This window comes from Pterocles gutturalis, unplaced genomic scaffold (assembly GCF_000699245.1).
Source record: "Pterocles gutturalis isolate BGI_N339 unplaced genomic scaffold, ASM69924v1 scaffold14073, whole genome shotgun sequence".
Classification (NCBI taxonomy): domain Eukaryota; kingdom Metazoa; phylum Chordata; class Aves; order Pterocliformes; family Pteroclidae; genus Pterocles; species Pterocles gutturalis.
The window spans coordinates 110737-119158 of record NW_010120691.1 but is presented as its reverse complement, the minus strand read 5'-3'; the positions used below and the strand labels follow the sequence as shown (position 1 = coordinate 119158).

The 8422-nt window shown below is 41.2% G+C and overlaps 1 protein-coding gene across 1 annotated transcript in view; it reads left to right on the top strand.

Moving 5' to 3' along the window:
• Positions 1-8422, top strand: part of ARHGAP28 (Rho GTPase activating protein 28) — a 70523-nt gene that overhangs the window by 30898 nt on the left and 31203 nt on the right. The gene's annotated exons all lie outside the window — the stretch shown is intronic.

Here is an 8422-nt window from a genome sequence, read left to right as displayed (position 1 = left end):
TTTCCAGAGTAACTCATACAATCTTTACCAATGTTCTTGAGTGGCAAAAAATAGAATTATTTGCACATCTTGATTTGAATTTGGCTACAGCATTTTCCAGGAAGTTTTTCGTTCCTTCTGACTGATCCAGTATGCCACAAAGTAGAATACAACATGGAAAATACAAGCTGAGGGTTCAGAATTTCTTGAGACAGCCAAACCAGAGCTGCTGAGAAAATCTAACTGGTGAGAACTACATTTGCTGATGAAATTTTTGCAATTTGTAATAACTTCAACATTAGCAGTACCACAAAGAAGGATGTTCTGAATTTAAACATAAGGGATAAATTAAGCCAGTAAGGTTGTAACAGTTTCTAACTATCTGAGAATCTGATCCAGGATTTTTATAGTGACAATGTGAAGTTGCTCCTCACTGTGTAGAAAGTTTCAACAGTATCTTCACCACATAAGCGTTTTTTCAATAAAATAGCTTTAAAAGCTGTGCGTTGCTTAGCTTAAAAAGTTCAGTGTGTTGCTTTACATTACTTAAGTCCAGTCCTGTGAATACTATTAAGTAAAAATGTTCAAAATATTTTCTCATTAATTGGAGGGTAACTGATACCATTCATGACTAAAATGTAAACGAATACATTAGAGAGTTTACATATTCATACTTTGTAGCTCAATCATTGCCTCCCATATATATTAAAACATATTTAAAGGAAAACCCAATATCTCATGAAAATAAGTACTGCTTGTTTGCTTAGGTCCTGAAGCCTTTGAAAAAAAATTTGAGTGGAGTGGTGGCATTTACTTAAAAGGGTGCATTAATTATAGGAAGGGAGAAAGTAACAGCCAGACTTCACTTAAAGCTAAGCAAAAAGAAAACTTCAAAGGCATATTGCATGACTTTGAGCACCTGTTTAGTTTACATGTTCGCTCTCTGGAAGTATCTGCCTCCCTTAATTGATTATGTAGGGAGCTTAAAAAGCTTACACTTGCAATGTATGTAGTCACTTTAGATGTCTTCCAGTAGATAGTATGTTCTGTGCTTATGTTCTTTATGTTGTTACCTTAATTCAACCAAAATTAATGCATTTGTCTTTTGAAGTGTTTCAGAGACAGAAAATCCTATAAATACTGAGAGTTCCTTAATGGATCTTAGGGATCATGCTGGTTGAAAGGATAGCCCCTTTAGAATGATTTAAAATAAAATAAGTAGATATTCTTCCACAATTGCCACATAAATGCAGGCAGTGTTAGAAGCTGTACTGAAAGCTGTAGAAAGTTTGACCCCTTATGTGATGACTATTTTAATATCTCTTTTTCTTTAGAAAAGCTAGTTTGTGCTTCTAGAGCCAAAAATCTTTTAACACTGTCCGGTTTACAACCCCTGTGGGTTTTACTTGGTTTGCTTCTTTGCTTGTTGAAGCCTCATTGGAGCTCTTGAACCTGTACATTTCCTACAGTTTTAACTGTATCCTGTTGTTTTATAAATAATGAGTCTGGCTAAGTGTGAGTTGCTGGCAAAGGCTTATCAATTGTATTGTGAGACAAGATTCTGGATTAGTCTGCACATTACCCTCCTCCTCCTAACCTCCTTGGTATTTGTAGTTGCACACACACGCATGCATAGTGGCCTGATGTACTCCAGCTGGCTTGAGACTGTGCTGTCCCTGGGGGGTGCTTACACAGGGCTGTTGATTACCTTACAAGTGACACTTCCAGAGAAGTAGAAAGCAAAAAAGAAATACAGCTTTTCCACTACCTTTTGTGAGAGTTTCCTCGCTACTACAGATAGTTCTCTGAGGAGGAACTGAGTGAATGCAGTGAACAGCATCAAACTTCCTGCAGGACCAGATTTTAGACAGGATCTACTGCATTTGTGCTTCCACTACTCCTTTTCATTCGTGTGATTCTTCTTCATCTTTGCTTGCTACTTTGGATAAGACACTGGGTAGCTGCTTGCACCAAGCTGCAGAACGAAGTATGTCTGCCTCATGCTTACTGTCTGGCTTAACCGAGTAATTCATCCCAAGGATTGGTGATTTTACAGGCGTATAGCCAGGGCTGTCATACATCTTGATTTCAAATTCTGTCCAAGCGGAATTTGAAGGGTTTGTCTTGGATTTTGGGGTGCTCAACTAGTTAGCGATCTCTCTGGGTGAGTGCCAGACAGCTGGCATTTTTGGAGGCATCTACTCTACATAAGTGGATAAATCATAGTCATAGAATCATTAAGGTTGGAAAAGACCTCAAGGATCATCAAGTCCAACCCAACACCACCTAACTCACTAAACCGTGTCCCTAAGCACCACATCTACACATTTCTTGAACATCTCCAGGGATGGTGACTCCACCACTTCCCTGGGCAGCCTGTTCCAATGTCTGATCACTCTTTCAGTGAAGAAATTTTTTCTAATATCCAGCCTAAACCTCCCCTGGTGCAACTTGAGGCCGTTTCCTCTTGTCCTATCACTTGTTACTTTAGAGAAGAGGCCAGCACCCACCTCACTACAACCCCCTTTCAGGTAGTTGTAGAGAGGGATAAGGTCTTCTCTCAGCCTCCTCTCCTCTAATTTGTACCGTGCACACACAGTGGGCCCAATGCTCCTGGAGACCTTCATCAGCTCTGAGGCATATGTATAGTGAAATGTCAGATTCACTGGGTTCAATGCTCAGACACAAATAATTTGTACTGTACACACACAATAGATCAAACATTTCCTGGAAGCATGGGATTTCCTAAGCCTACAGTACATGGCCCACATGCATGTGTTTGTACCTGGAAAAGATATATGTGGATTTGTTTCATATAAAAGCAATTGGAAGCAAGCACCAACAAAACAGAAGAATTTGTCACCTCTAACAATAAAAATGTGTTGGAATTGTTTAAGGTTTTTAAAGTGGATGCACACTACCAGTTTTTGCCTGCTAGATGCCATGTCCAGATACTTCTTATCTTGCCCATATCCATTTCAAAATTACATCTAACATACTCTGCCATGATCTGCTCATGTCCTTAAGTCTTCACCATTCAAAACTGGCTTATCCTGCTGCCTCTTAATCTGTATGAAAAGAATTCTTTTCCAATTCACTTGAAAAAAAATGGTTGACAGAATGTACTCTTGTTAGTGTTAATCATTTGGGAATCCCTACTGCCCTTTACGAACAGCCTTGTTAGGAGAATGAAGACAAAATAGAGTCCCTTTCAGATTTTGACAGATGCATTGAAGCCATGTAGTGCACTGTCTCTGTCCCATCGGCCAGCGCTGAAGTGATGTGATTGCCAGTGTGGAGAGGTCAGGGTCATGTCCCCAAAGGTCATCATTGCCAGCAGGCAATACCTAGAGAGTATACTTGCTGCACTCCCCTAGCTCAAAGGGTCTGATTGTGAGAGCCCTCACATTGAAATGCACAAACAGAGAGAGATTCTTCTGAAATCTCCATGCTCAGCCGCAGAGCAGTCACAATGTGGCTTTTGTTACAGACTGGGGACTTCCGTACCACTTATGAAAAAGTTGCGTAAGAGACAGCTGAAGAACCCAAGGTGAAATGCATTTTTAAACGCTGGCAGGTAACACTGGCATGCACTCTACAGATGAATCTCCCAATTTCTGTTAGTTCCTTGATGAATTGCACACTAGTTATAAATAAAAAAATTAACTCTTAACTCCTTTAAATCTTATAAGTCTTTTTTCAGTCTTTAAAACTTAAAGTCTCTAAATATTTGGTCCAAAAAATACTTGTGGAGACAGAAAAACATCTTCAGAGGTAAAATTAATAGTTGACAGAAGCATATTTTGCAGAATGTTTTGTAGAATACAGACATGCAAAGTACTGATTTCCTGTGTTTTCAAGTCTAGCCAATACAGTAAGGTGATAACTCACCTTGTTTTCAAACACAGTTTTATAACAAAGAACAATGAGATTCATATGATTTTGGAGTTCTGCTAGGCGACAGGATGAGAAAATTATTAACGAAATAAAATCCTTTTCCACTTCTCACTCAAATACTCTGTGACAAGGGAGGCTGGGTGACACCTCCATGAAATCAATGATGAGCATGATAGGTTAAACACTTGCTATGCTAGATGTTAGAGAGAGAAAAGGGAAACTTTAGGATCTAACACCTACAACTTGCCTAACATCTGCAAGGTGATCAGAAACTGAAGTGTGCAGATGGAGTTGGGAGGATATTCATCTGAGATATACCCCCCCTCTGTGAGCAGAAGCCACCAAGCGTGGAGAGAGGAAAACACAAGCAGACAGCAAATAGTGCTGGAACAGGGTCGCCAGGAAGGAACCAGAAGATGAGAGATTTGGTGCGAGACTGAACTCTGCCATGAACTGTGCACAGAGTCCAGTTACTGGACTCTTCCTTTGCCTGGAATTTGTATTAAAAAAAAAAAAAAAGAGTAATACTGGTAGATGACATCCCTAACATTTAATAACAGAAAAAATATAGTTCTTAATAAAGAGGAATAAATTTTGCTTCCCTGTGAGTGCAAGCTACTGTCCCCTTTTTTTGCATCTGGGAAGAGCTGAACAGAGAGAGAGTAATTATTTTTTGTCCAAAGTTGGTGAATTGTTATGACAAACTGAAGAACAGAAAGATCAGGATACAGGAAACAACACTGTACTCTGCCACTTTTGTGTTTTTCGGGCGCTACTGACTTAACTGAATTAAGCGGCTATACTGACAGAATTATTGCAATACGAAAAGCTGGATCTTAGTCCTAAAAGGACCAGGAGAATTTGCTTTTTTCATCTTCCCTATTCCTATAAATGTGACTAATTGTGGTGAAGCAGGTTCAGGACCCACGGAGTGAAATAAAGCGTAATGACCCACAAGAGTAAGATGTCTAGTCTCTCTGTGCAAACAAGGATTAAATGCTGTTTTTAAGTACAAGATGGCTTTATTGCTCCCGTTTGTTTTATGGATTCTTTACCACCCATTACTTAATTAAACTGAAAACACAAGGCTGGCTTTATCATTACTCAGCCTGTGAGCAATCATTGGGTGTCACTGAACCAGCTCTTTCTCTTCACTTTAGGGATAGGATAAGAATTTGCCTATTGGATTTGGCTTGGCTGCCCTGAAATCAGTGTGTGCTGTCAGATCCTGAACAGCACACTTCTGCGCAGTATATGGAACATAAAAATATAGGTTCAATAGGCATGTTTTGCTGTTGCGTTTCATCAGTGTTATACACCATGGCAAAACAAGAATCACACACAGTCGAATCAGCCTCCTTGTGCCCCATGGAAATTCCCTGCTGCTTTGCAAAAATCTTTCCACAGAAAGCTTTCTGCGTGATATCATCATATTTCTCCTTTCTGGCACTCTTTAACCCTTTCCCTGTGACCAATATCATGTAATAGAAGAGTTATTTTATAACATTGGCCCCTGTAGTATACTTTTCCTTTTTTTTTCTTTCCTTTTTCAAGGGTTTGGGTTTGTCTATGTGTGCCTTTTTTTTCTTTTTTTCTTTTTTTTTTTTTTTTTAATTCCACGCTGAAAACAATTTCAGGTCATTCAGTGGAGTCACTGTAATTTTTGCTCAGTACTTTAAGGTTCATCCTCCTCCAGCATTTTCCATCTAGGAGGCCAGGAACTGAGATCCCTTCTGTGTTTAATTTAGTCAGCCTTGCAGATTAGCTCACCACTGCCTGTGTGTGTGAGGGAGCAAATGACACTGAGCATGAGCTTCATGACCACTACTGACCTAACAAGACTGGTTTTCAACTTTTCTGTAAGAAAAACAGATCTGGCTTAGTGAAAACATTTTATTTTTGTAAACTTCTCTACAGACACAGAGAAAAAGAGGAAACAAGCCAGAAAATCTTGAGGGTGAAAAACACAAGTTTAGTGCTATGAGAGTTCCCAGGTGACTGGCAACCTGGGCTCATCAGGCTGTTTCTGAGACAGGCAGGCAGCTTGCTGAGTCAGTGCTCATTCAGTGTCCTTCAAGAATTAATTAAAAGTGGTGAAGAATATGCTTTGCTTCCTCCATAGGATTTTTTTTTCCTGAAACTGTTCTGAGCAGCTTTGGCTGGAGGAAATGGAGACAACTGCCATTATCACATAAAACTGAGACCACTTCCTTCAGGACAAAAGCCACAGGTATATGGGTCAAAACTGCAGCTGAAGGTCTTTTGCGAGTTTTTAATAGGCAGACTCTGAATAATTGCAGAAGGTTTGTAGCAGACCACCTGGAAGCAAGCTTCAGCCGTTTACCAATAAGGACAAAGCACCTCTGCCTAACCTTTCTTGTTACAGGAATTTTACACAGTTTGATTTGATCCAGGCTGAGATAACAAGATATGAAGTTCTCAGGAGACTTTGTCCAGCTGATTTTCCAAATAAGCTCCGTAGTTTTAAAATTGTTGTAAATGCATGTTAATTACCCAGGAACCTTAGACGTATTCAGTGAAGCTGGTTGTCACAGCAGTTGTTGCCATGCTACATGGTCTGTTTTGCATTTAGCTTTTTGGTATGGCAATATTACAAAATTGCATACTCACTGTGGGGAGAAAAGAAAGGACCCGCCAAGCCTCTTTCTTCCAAATATGGTGAAATAAAAAGCCTTGGTTTGAGCCAGCTGAAGTGCTGATGGAGTCAAAGCCCAAGGATCAGTCTGGTGTGGTGCGTGAAGAGCACAAGGGTCATGGTCAAGGTTCACACTTGAGGAGATGTTTAAATTCCCTGACCATGACTAAATGATGGGAGTCAGTGATGCTATCAGGGAAAAAGCCCTTTTCTCGTCCCAGCACATGTTTGATTCCAGACTGGCAAGAGCATTCCTTCCTACAGTTGCTGGTGTGGGGGCTCTGGGCTGTGCTATCCAGCAGATGTAGGGACTTCTTCCTAAAGGCTTATACTAAGCAGGGATATGAATTGCAGAGTGAACAGCAGTGCAGGGGGCTGGGGCAGAGCCCCGGGCTGAGGAGGCCAGGGAGGGGCAGGCTGTGGTGGGAGGACGGGCACCCGCTGCACGCCTGACATCAGGCCTGGGCCTCTCTCTCTGCTTGTACAGCCCCTGGTGAAAAGGGGCCCCAAACGCCGTTAGAGTGCCAGGAAGTTTTGCCTTTTTACTTATTTGTGTTCACTATCACCTTCTGAACAAAAGAGCACAGCTTTTCACTGCAGAAAGCGGTTGGCTGGCGGGAGCCATTTCCCCCGTCCCCACCAGCTCCCAGATGGAGAGCCGGGGGTTTCTGGCTGCGTCTCGGGGGTTCTGCTTCTGCTGGGGAAAAACTCTGCTGGGGGACGCTTGGTACAGTATTAACTCAGGACATTTAAATCCTATGAGGCTTGCTTTTTTTTTTGTCCTTGCTGATGCTGATGTAGGGAAGAGAGATAGGTGAATTCGTAAAAAAAAACAGAGGTCACAACTTCCAGATTCATAACTGCAGTAATTATGGTTTGTCAGGTCCCCCAGCCATCTGAGGCTTGGCAAACAAAAGCCAGCTGAAAAGCTCATGTCTCCCCAGAGGGAGAGCTACATGGAAAGCACTCAAATAGCTTTAACCGTACTTGTGTCACAAATTCTTCTCAGATTTGGTGCCTGTGGCTTGTTCTAATTAAAATAATAACAGTTTCAGTGCTATGTTTAAAAGCAAACAATAAACTGCTGTTTATGAGGAGAAAAGGGACAGAAACACTGAAGATAGCGCTTCTCTTCCTGGAGGACAGGTCTCCACACCACCATAGTACATTTTCTTCTGCTGAAATATTGTCACCCATCTGAAAGCTTTGTTTCCCAGCATCTGGCCAAGAGCACACGGGCAGGTTTGGCAGCTGGATTGTCCATATTACACCTCCCTGTGTTCAAAAAGAGGCAAAGGCCTGAGCTTTGCCTTTTTTTAAGCACTGATAATGTCCATAGCTGGATTTGTTGTGCTCCATTGTTTCCACCCCAGCTCCCCGACCTGGGGTTCAGACCTAACCCAGAAGGAATTGCCTGGGACCACCTTAGACAAAGCAAGGAGGCTCCAGGAGCCTCAGGGAAGCAACCAGCCCTTGGCTGATGAGGGGTGATGCAGCAGAGGCAGCAGTGCAAAGGGGGAAAAGCATTCCCAGTCAGCTTTATTAAATTATATGTTGTTTATACATCTATTACAAAAACTTTGACAAGGAGGGAAATACTGAAAAGGAAGTATCTTTTTTTTTTTTTTTTTAGTGGAGTAAAAGTGATGCTTGTGGTATCAAACAAAGCCCTGTTGGGAGGATGATGCCATAAAGAAAAGGAAGAGAAAGGGAAACTGCATTTTAATTAATTCAGATAAGGGAAGGCCAGAAGACCTTATTACAGAATATTCCATTAATTCCTGTAGTCTAGCTCTGTACCATAATTGAGTTACCTCCTGACTCCTTTGTACAAATATTGTTGTGGTGGTTATTACTGCTTACTGTAACTACTGTTATTACACTTCAAAA